The following is an 8,159-nucleotide window of genomic DNA, read 5'->3' on the forward strand; positions in this document are numbered from 1 at the left end:
ATGTCTAGAGTGTAGCCCGAGACCCAAACTTGAGTAGGTGCAAATCAGAAAAGCAACTTGAGGTATTTCCCTGGCAGTCCAGTGGTTAAGAATCCACACTTCCATTGCAGGAGACATGAGTTTGATCCCTAGTCTGGGATCTAAGACCCCTCATGCTGCATGGCCAAAAAATAAATACAAATGAATTTTTAAAAAAGAAATAATTAAGAGAAGAAATCAAATTTTAAAAAGAAAAGAAAAGCAGGTTGATTTTCTCCTTCCCCTCTGGGCTGGATGGAGCCCACAGCAGTTATGGGAATCTTAGAAGGAAGGCTCCAATTTGTGGGAACCAGTGGTGGTTCATGGGGATGGAATTGAGAGTTCCAAGAAGCCTACTACAGGATTCAGACTTGCCCAGTTATGTTTAGAAAACTGAAGAATGTGCTGACAGAAGCCCATTTTTGTGTGACTGAGAAGTCTCTAAGGAAAAAACCCAGGCTAAAAGAGTTATACATAATAAGCTCCACTAACCACAAAGAGTTTTATGAAGGGATGGATGAGGGGTGTGGACCCGACATGGCGGCACTAACTCTCGTAAGTCCCAGTTGGACTAATGTTTGAGACCTGGAGAGAGGAAGGAGACTGACCTAAAATCTGAAAGGGGGGTGTTTAAAATTCAGCAAGCCCTCAGCACAGGTGTGAGGCCTCACTTCCAGAGTATGAGACAGTAAGGGTGTGTTCCCCTTTGCCACGGCCTGCCCCACCCCACAGCAGTGGCTTCCCGAGGATTCCAGGGTCCATTAATGCCTGGAGGACATGCTAGTGATGCCCTTTAGTAGCTAAGTAGTTTGGGAGCACATGTGACACTGCCTTTGGTGGTGAAGAATATTCAGGGAACATTATAAAGAACTGAAGCTCTTATGAGAACAAAGGGACCAGGGCCTGTGTTACTGTGATTATTCTGTTCTAATGAGACAATATCATGTTCTTGTTTAATCACGTGAGCTCAGGAATCAAATGACCTGGGTTCAAACTCAGGTTCCATGCTAACTGTGCAAACAATTCACCAATGTCTCTGGGTCTCAATTTTCACATCTATTAAGTAGGGATAATGGCAGGACGTAACTCACAGACTCATTGAGAGGATTAAATAAGTAAAAAGCTCAGAAAAGTTTCTGGTACATAAAAAGGGCTCAACAAGTATTAAGTTTGTTTCTTGTTTTTTAACTAATGAGTGTACCCACTGGTTGGTGATAGCTAAAAAATTCATGAAAGAAATACTTTCTTCACCAAAACCAAAAAAGATTTCTATTACTTACATCAAATCTAAATGCATAATCAGGCTTGAAAGAGCTTCTGGGAGTTATACCAGGGTTCACTGATGCATATGCAGGTACTTCCTCTTCCAAAAATCACTTAAAGGAGCCTACAGCTCTAAAATACAAAAACAGGTTTAAATAAGCAAGAATCGGAACATAAAATGGAACCAAGATAGAGCTAAAAAACATACACACTTGCTAGCTGAACTATATAATAGAGAGGTCAAAGGCCTTTCAAGATACATAGAATCCTGTTTTGACGTGCCCTAATCTGGCAGGGATGGTGGGACATGGTAATTTATATTAATGTTGCCCTTTTTATATTCCAAGGGCACAATTGTGATGGAGATAGCATATGGTTGCTGTCACACTATGTGGCCTGTGTACAGAGTCCTATCAAAAGACAAGGAAGAAGTAAAGAAATAAAACTCAATTCTGTTTCCCTGCCTCAGAAAAAACAACTCCTTGGACCAACTTAAATATGGAAATCTAGAGAGACAAGTTAAAGTAGTGATTTGCATGGGTGCCAATCAGAAGAGTCAAGTATCTTCACTTATTTTAAATACTCTTTATCATCCAGGAATAATTCACCAATCGTCAATAGAAATCGCTCTACAAAGTCGGTATATTAAAGAATTGTTGTTAGAGTGTGTGTAGGTTGCCATGCAAGCAAGCAATTTGTCCATGTGATCAAAGCCAGTTGGAGAATGCTGAGTTAGGAAAGCTGGGTACCAATTTGGCAAACATAAAAAGATGTCCCCTGGAACCTGAAAGAGACTATTATTTTACAGTTTTAAAGGAAAAAAGTATTTAACACATAAAGTTCAATTTGCTTGGAGTATGTGATCATGCAGGCTCAGGGATATGGAAGAGAGGAGAAGAGATGGGGAGTTTCCGGTGAGTTCGGCTTCCTCAACATGGCAGCACCCTTGTCAGTGGAGGTGGAGTTCGGAGGCAGCGCGGAGCTCCTGTTCAACAGTGTGGAGAAGCATCAGGTCACCTTACCTGGACAGGAGGCACCCCGGGACATCCGGAACCTCCTTGTCCGGATCAAGAAGAATTTGCCTAAAGAGCAGAGTGGCCAGAGCTGTTTTTCCAAGGCAACAGCTGTTCATCCCTGCAGGCAGGGATTCTGGTGCTGGTTAACGATGCCGACTGGGAACTGCTGGACCACCAGCTTCAGGACCTGGACCGCGTCCTCTTCATCTCCACGCTGCACGGCGGCTAAGGGCCACTCTCTGTGTCTGGGCCCCTGGGGGTGGGGAGAACAGACCGATCAGACGTCCCCTGGGGCCCTACATCCACGTCTCCCTGCCCCCCTTGGCTGCTGCCTTCCCACTCTGTCCCCTGAGCTCCCTCCAGGCAGGGAAGAGAGTTCAGGTGCTAAAACTGAGACTTTCTCAGGCACGTGAGCAAGAGAAGGCAGGCCGGCTGGCAGGGGCCTGGGCCGGGCACTCCTTCTCCCAGCAGCTGAGGTGGGGGAGGGTGCCCCTCAGCGTGGCAGGAGTGGAGGGGGTCTGTGTGGCCATGGGACCCAGCTCTTCCCTGCTTATGTGTCCCTGACTTACCGCTGACAAGGCACGGCGGCTCCTGGGCCATGGTGCCTTCCTGGGAAAGATGAATGAACCTCAATAGCGGATGGCAGGCCCCTCCTTTCTCAAAAATTGGAAACTGAAGCCTCCATCTCCGTTTCCCCATCTGGACAGCAGAGGTCTCTGCCTGTCCCCCGCTGATATTGTTAATGGAACCCCGGCTGGGGTCCCTTATTCAGTGCTGACCACCCCGCCAAGCACGGACACGGCAGCTGCTCCTCCAACAACACCCCTCCTCCTGCTCCACCATCCACAGCCCTTAGCCCTGGCCAGCCTCTCCACACGTGGGCCACCAGATGGACTCCTGAAATCCTCCCCCTGGCAGAAGGCTGCCTACATGCAGCTCATTCCACCGGGGATAAAGAGCAGGAGGGTGTACATCTAGACCTTGAACTGGCAAACGGAGGTGTGAGGTGGGGGATTCAGTTGTGCCTCAGTTTCCACCCCAAATTTTTATAGTATCTGAAAATTGAGGGGGCTTCCCATGACTCAGGCAGTAAAGAATCTGCCTGCAATGCAGGAGACGTGAGTTTGATCCCTGGGTCAGGAAGATCCCCTGGAGAAGGGAATGGCTACCACTCCAGTATTCTTGCCTGGAGAATTCCTTGGCCAGAGGAGCCTAGCGGGCTATAGTCCATGGGGTTGCAAAGAGTCGGACACGACTGAGTGACTTAACACACGCAGGAGAGATGGGATAGTGATGAAATACAAATTCTCACCTCATTTTCATATATAGTGAGTTTTATGCATGTTACCCAATAGATCTGGATTCAAGATTCAAATCAAATGCTGTCACAAAGTGATTGGGAAGAGATCTGCAGCTAAGCATTTGAATAACCCATACCAGTCTGTTTAGTGACGCTTTCATCCTCTACCTTCACCACAAAGTGCTAATAAATGGGAGAACAGAGAGCACATGGCCCCTCTTACTCCCAAACAGATCTTACTTTGGGTTTATTTAACCCAGTGCAGTCCCATCCTCAGAGTCCGGACGCCTGAATCAACTCTGATTCTCCTCTGCCTTCCCTTTCCGTCTCCTCATTCCAGTTAGTGGCCATACTCTGTGCCTTCTACCCAAGCCGTGTTTCTGGCATGAATCTTCTATTTGCTCTCATATCCCTTCACCTGACTTAACTATAGTGTTACAGTGTTAGTCATTCAGTCGTGCCCGACTCTTTGCGTCCCCATGGGTTCAGCCCACCAGGCTCCTCTGTCCATGGGATTTTCCAGGCCAGGATACTGGAGTGGATTGCCATTTCCTTCTCCAGGGGATCTTCCCAACCCAGGGATCGAACCTGGGTCTCCTGCACTACAGGCAGATTCTTTATCAACTGAGCTACAAGGGAAGCCAACTTAACTATGATGCCCCCATTGAATGTCCCTAGCTTTTGCTTCACTCTCTACATAACTAATGTTATGCGTTGTGACCACAGTGATCTATAACCCTAGCTTTTTAAAGAGGCAGGTAAGGAATACCCTGGCAGTCCAGCAGTTAAGACTCTGTGCTTCCACTTCAGGGCACATGGGCTTGATCCCTGGTCAGGGAGCTAAGATTTCATGTGCCACACAAAACAGTCAAAAAAAAAAAAAAACTGGAATTGCCAATCAAAATAAAAAGGGGAAGACCCAAATAATTGTATAAAAATAAAATTAAAAAGTAAAGAAACAGGTAAATTTACTTTTCATCTCTCTTATAGCAGAAAGTGGAGCAGTTGCACACCAGTTTACAAACTTGAGACTGAAGCAAAGTAAAAAAAAAACAATAATAAACTCCAATTCTGTTTCCCTGCATCAGTAACACTCTATGAAACCAACTCCTTGGACCTACTTAAGTATAGAAACCTAGGGAGTAAAAGGCAAGCTTAAAGCGGCAGTTAGTATGGGTGCTAATCAGAGGATGTCTGCCTCACTCGGTCTGAAATACATCCTAAGAAATATTGAAAGGAAGGAATATGAATAGTGCATCTCAACACCCTGCTCTTGATCTATAGCAGCTCAGTGATTTTCATGTCTCTGCATCTCCTTGGATAACGTTATGGAAAACCCAACAAGGAGCCAACAGAAAATGAGTAATGATGTGGTGACTCAGACAAGAACAAGATGTCTCCGAATGAAAGAAACCAGTGTGTTCCAACCACAGGAAATCAGAAGCAGGAATCATCATAAGAGCCAAAAGGCAGACTTGAGGCAGCACATCTCCCAACCACAAAAAACTTTCCGCAGGTTGCAACTGGATTAAACTAGTGGCTATCCTGAGTAAAGACTCCAGTGTCAAAAGCATGCTACCTTCTCTGATCCCTTAAATATGGTTTCCTTTTGATATATTGCTTAAAAATCCCTTTGTGGCAGGCATTTCCTAAAGCTCTGCTATGTGAGAGGATTATCTATCCATTGCAGGAGGGTCTGTAAATTCACAATAGCTTTTCAGCTATTGGGATGGACTTGTTGTGGTACATGATGCTGACTTCCAACTCATGGAAGTTGGATAAATAGATAAAGATAAATAGATATCTCTATTTCTCTACTTGCTTATTAACACAATCCACATCTTAGAGGGCCTACTAATATTCCCAGAAAAAACTTACACAGGTATCCCCGGCTTTTCAAAAGTTTGGTTTACCCCACTTTGCTTTCACGAAAGATCTATGTTAGTACGTATTTTCACTGACCAAAAGAAATCCCAAGAGGATTTTGCTTTTACGGAAAAAGGCAAAAGATGAAAATAGCATTCAGTGTTTATTTTGCAGCAGCTGTTATAGAGACAGAGAGCACCCGAGCCACGAGAGTGGCCCCACCAAGCTCCTTCCCCGGGAACTACACTCAACATCTCAGCATCAAGCCACCGTAGCTTTGAACTCTGTGAGCATCTGTGCTTTCTCCCCACTTATTTTGTGTATCCATTAGCAAGGTGTGTCCTCAGATAACTCTTTATTTGCTTCATGCCATTTCAGCTTACCAAAGCATTTCATAGAAACACTGTACTTTAAGGAAGCAGGGGAAACCTATATTTCTTGGCTTTCCTTACAAGTAGGTAATGGCAACCACCATAACATGGTTCTGGTCAATAAAATGTAAGCTGAAGTCATTGGGTGGAGCTCCTAGAAAAACCTGTTAAAGAATCATCTGACATACACCTTTGTGCTCTTTCTCAGTTTTTATTTCTCATTCCTGAAATGTGGACAACAGCTAGAACCATCATCTTGCAACCATGAAAGAAAGGTGGGAGAATAGTAAAGACTTCAACCCCAACAGCCTCAAGCTACTGAACACCAGTAACCATCTATCTCTGGGTTTCTTGTTACATGAGAAAATAAAACACTATTTAATTAATTAATGACATTCTGCTTGCTGTTAAATGCACTTAACCAGAAAAATACTGACACAGTAGCTTAAATGGGAAATAACAAGATTAATTAATATTCCATCCATGATCTGTGATGGATCCTTCCTTTTGTATGTATGTCTGTGTGTCTTGTACACTCATATCTACAGTATGTTATGTTAACTCTCAGATGATGTTATGGACTGAATGTTTGTGTTCCCTCAAAATTCATAAGTTGAAGCCCTGCCTCCCAATGTGTTGGCATTTGGAGACTGGGCTTTTAGGAGGTAATTAGGGTGAGAAGGATACAGAGTTGAATGTATATCCAGGACATCCAACTCTGACATGAGTTCTTTCCATTATCTTGGGAAATTTTACTTAATACTAAATCTCAGTTTCCCTCACTATAAAATGGGAATATTTGGCATTACCTATTAAATGCAATATTTATAAATCTTTAAAGCAGGGCTGGGAAAACAGCAAACATGCAATAATAGCTCCTGTTATTAATAATCATGATGATGATGATGCCCTGAATGGGGTAACGTTTCCTAAACTCATCATAACCAGCAATGGAAATAACACTCTGGTAGACAATGAGTGGTGGTCATATTTTAAATTTTTTAGCGAAAGACAGTGGTTAAAACCTTGGATTTTGGAGTCAGACCTAGAGTCAACGCATCTTCAACACCAATATATACTATGAACTTAAGCAGGTTCTTACTTCTCTAGTAATAATTCTATACTAATAATACTACTGTAGGTTGTGGGGAAGGTTAGATGAACATGTATGTAAAGGACTTAATGTGCATAAGAAACCAAATCCATGGCACTAGCATCAGATTTTGAATAATTTGGTAAACTCATGATACGTTATAGAGCCCCACATCACTCCATTTTCCTCCACCTGGTATTTCAACGTTAGCTCAGATTGTTAAAAACCAGCAATCCTTTGGTCAAGTTCCCCAAATGTGACTCATTAAAATTACCTAGCAAATATAATCTTATTCAAGGACAGATTCTCAACAACGAGACTTAGAATACTGAAATTAACTGATCAAGCTCCAAAGAATTAAGCAATATGGCTTTTTTAACCAAATTCCTTTCTTCATTTATTTTCTAGTTGGAATATAATTGCTTTATAATGTCATGTTAATCTCTGCTGTAGAGCAGTGCAAATCAGCCGTCACTATACACATATCCCCTCCCTCTTGAGTCTCCCTTCCGTCTTCCCCATCTCATCCCTCTAGGTCATCACAGCACCGAGCTGAGCTCCCTGTTCTATGCAGCAGCTTCCTACTACCTAGCTATTTTACACGTGGGACTGAATATATGTCAATGCTACTCTCTCAAGAGAATTAAGCAATAATAGATTCTTAATTTTTACTATAAATAGAGCCTGGTGGAATTAGGTGCATCAAAAAAATTCATTCTGCTTCTTATTTAGATGTATCTAAAAATCAGGAAAAATTGAAAGGCAATACCTCTTGTTGAGATAATGAGACAAGCAAAACACTACCGACTGATAAAATTTAAGGCAAATTATCCAAATTGAATGCATTAAATTCAAAATAATTTAGGTGTATAAATGGGATAGCTGCTAGAGACAATACTTCAACCACACTTTCCATGTTGCTTTTGTAGATCAAGACAAGCGACCTATAACTTTAGCTTATCGGCACAAAGGGAGCTCTTCTGGAATCTCCAAAAATATTTATTTGATGGGTTTTCAGAAGTAACATTACATCTAAGCTAGAAGTGCTGATTAAAGAATGTAACTTTGGCCTGTTTAAGGTGTTATGGTTTTTCAATTTCATAGAATAAAAAAAAGCATGCAGAATAAGTAGTGTATCATAAACTATGGCCTCCCCGCCACTTATGGGACCAAGCTGTTGTTACCATACCATGGAGGTCCTGTTTGGTAGAAACAAAACTACTTTGTAAATA

General features: G+C 42.7%; 1 pseudogene; it reads left to right on the plus strand.

The window, feature by feature from the left end:
• Window positions 1–1,957: 1,957 nt before the first annotated feature.
• On the plus strand, window positions 1,958–2,546 carry LOC136152445 (ubiquitin-related modifier 1-like; annotated as a pseudogene).
• The last annotated feature ends 5,613 nt before the right edge of the window (window positions 2,547–8,159 follow it).

The sequence above is a fragment of the Muntiacus reevesi genome, chromosome 21 (genome assembly GCF_963930625.1).
Source record: "Muntiacus reevesi chromosome 21, mMunRee1.1, whole genome shotgun sequence".
Classification (NCBI taxonomy): Eukaryota; Metazoa; Chordata; class Mammalia; order Artiodactyla; family Cervidae; genus Muntiacus; species Muntiacus reevesi.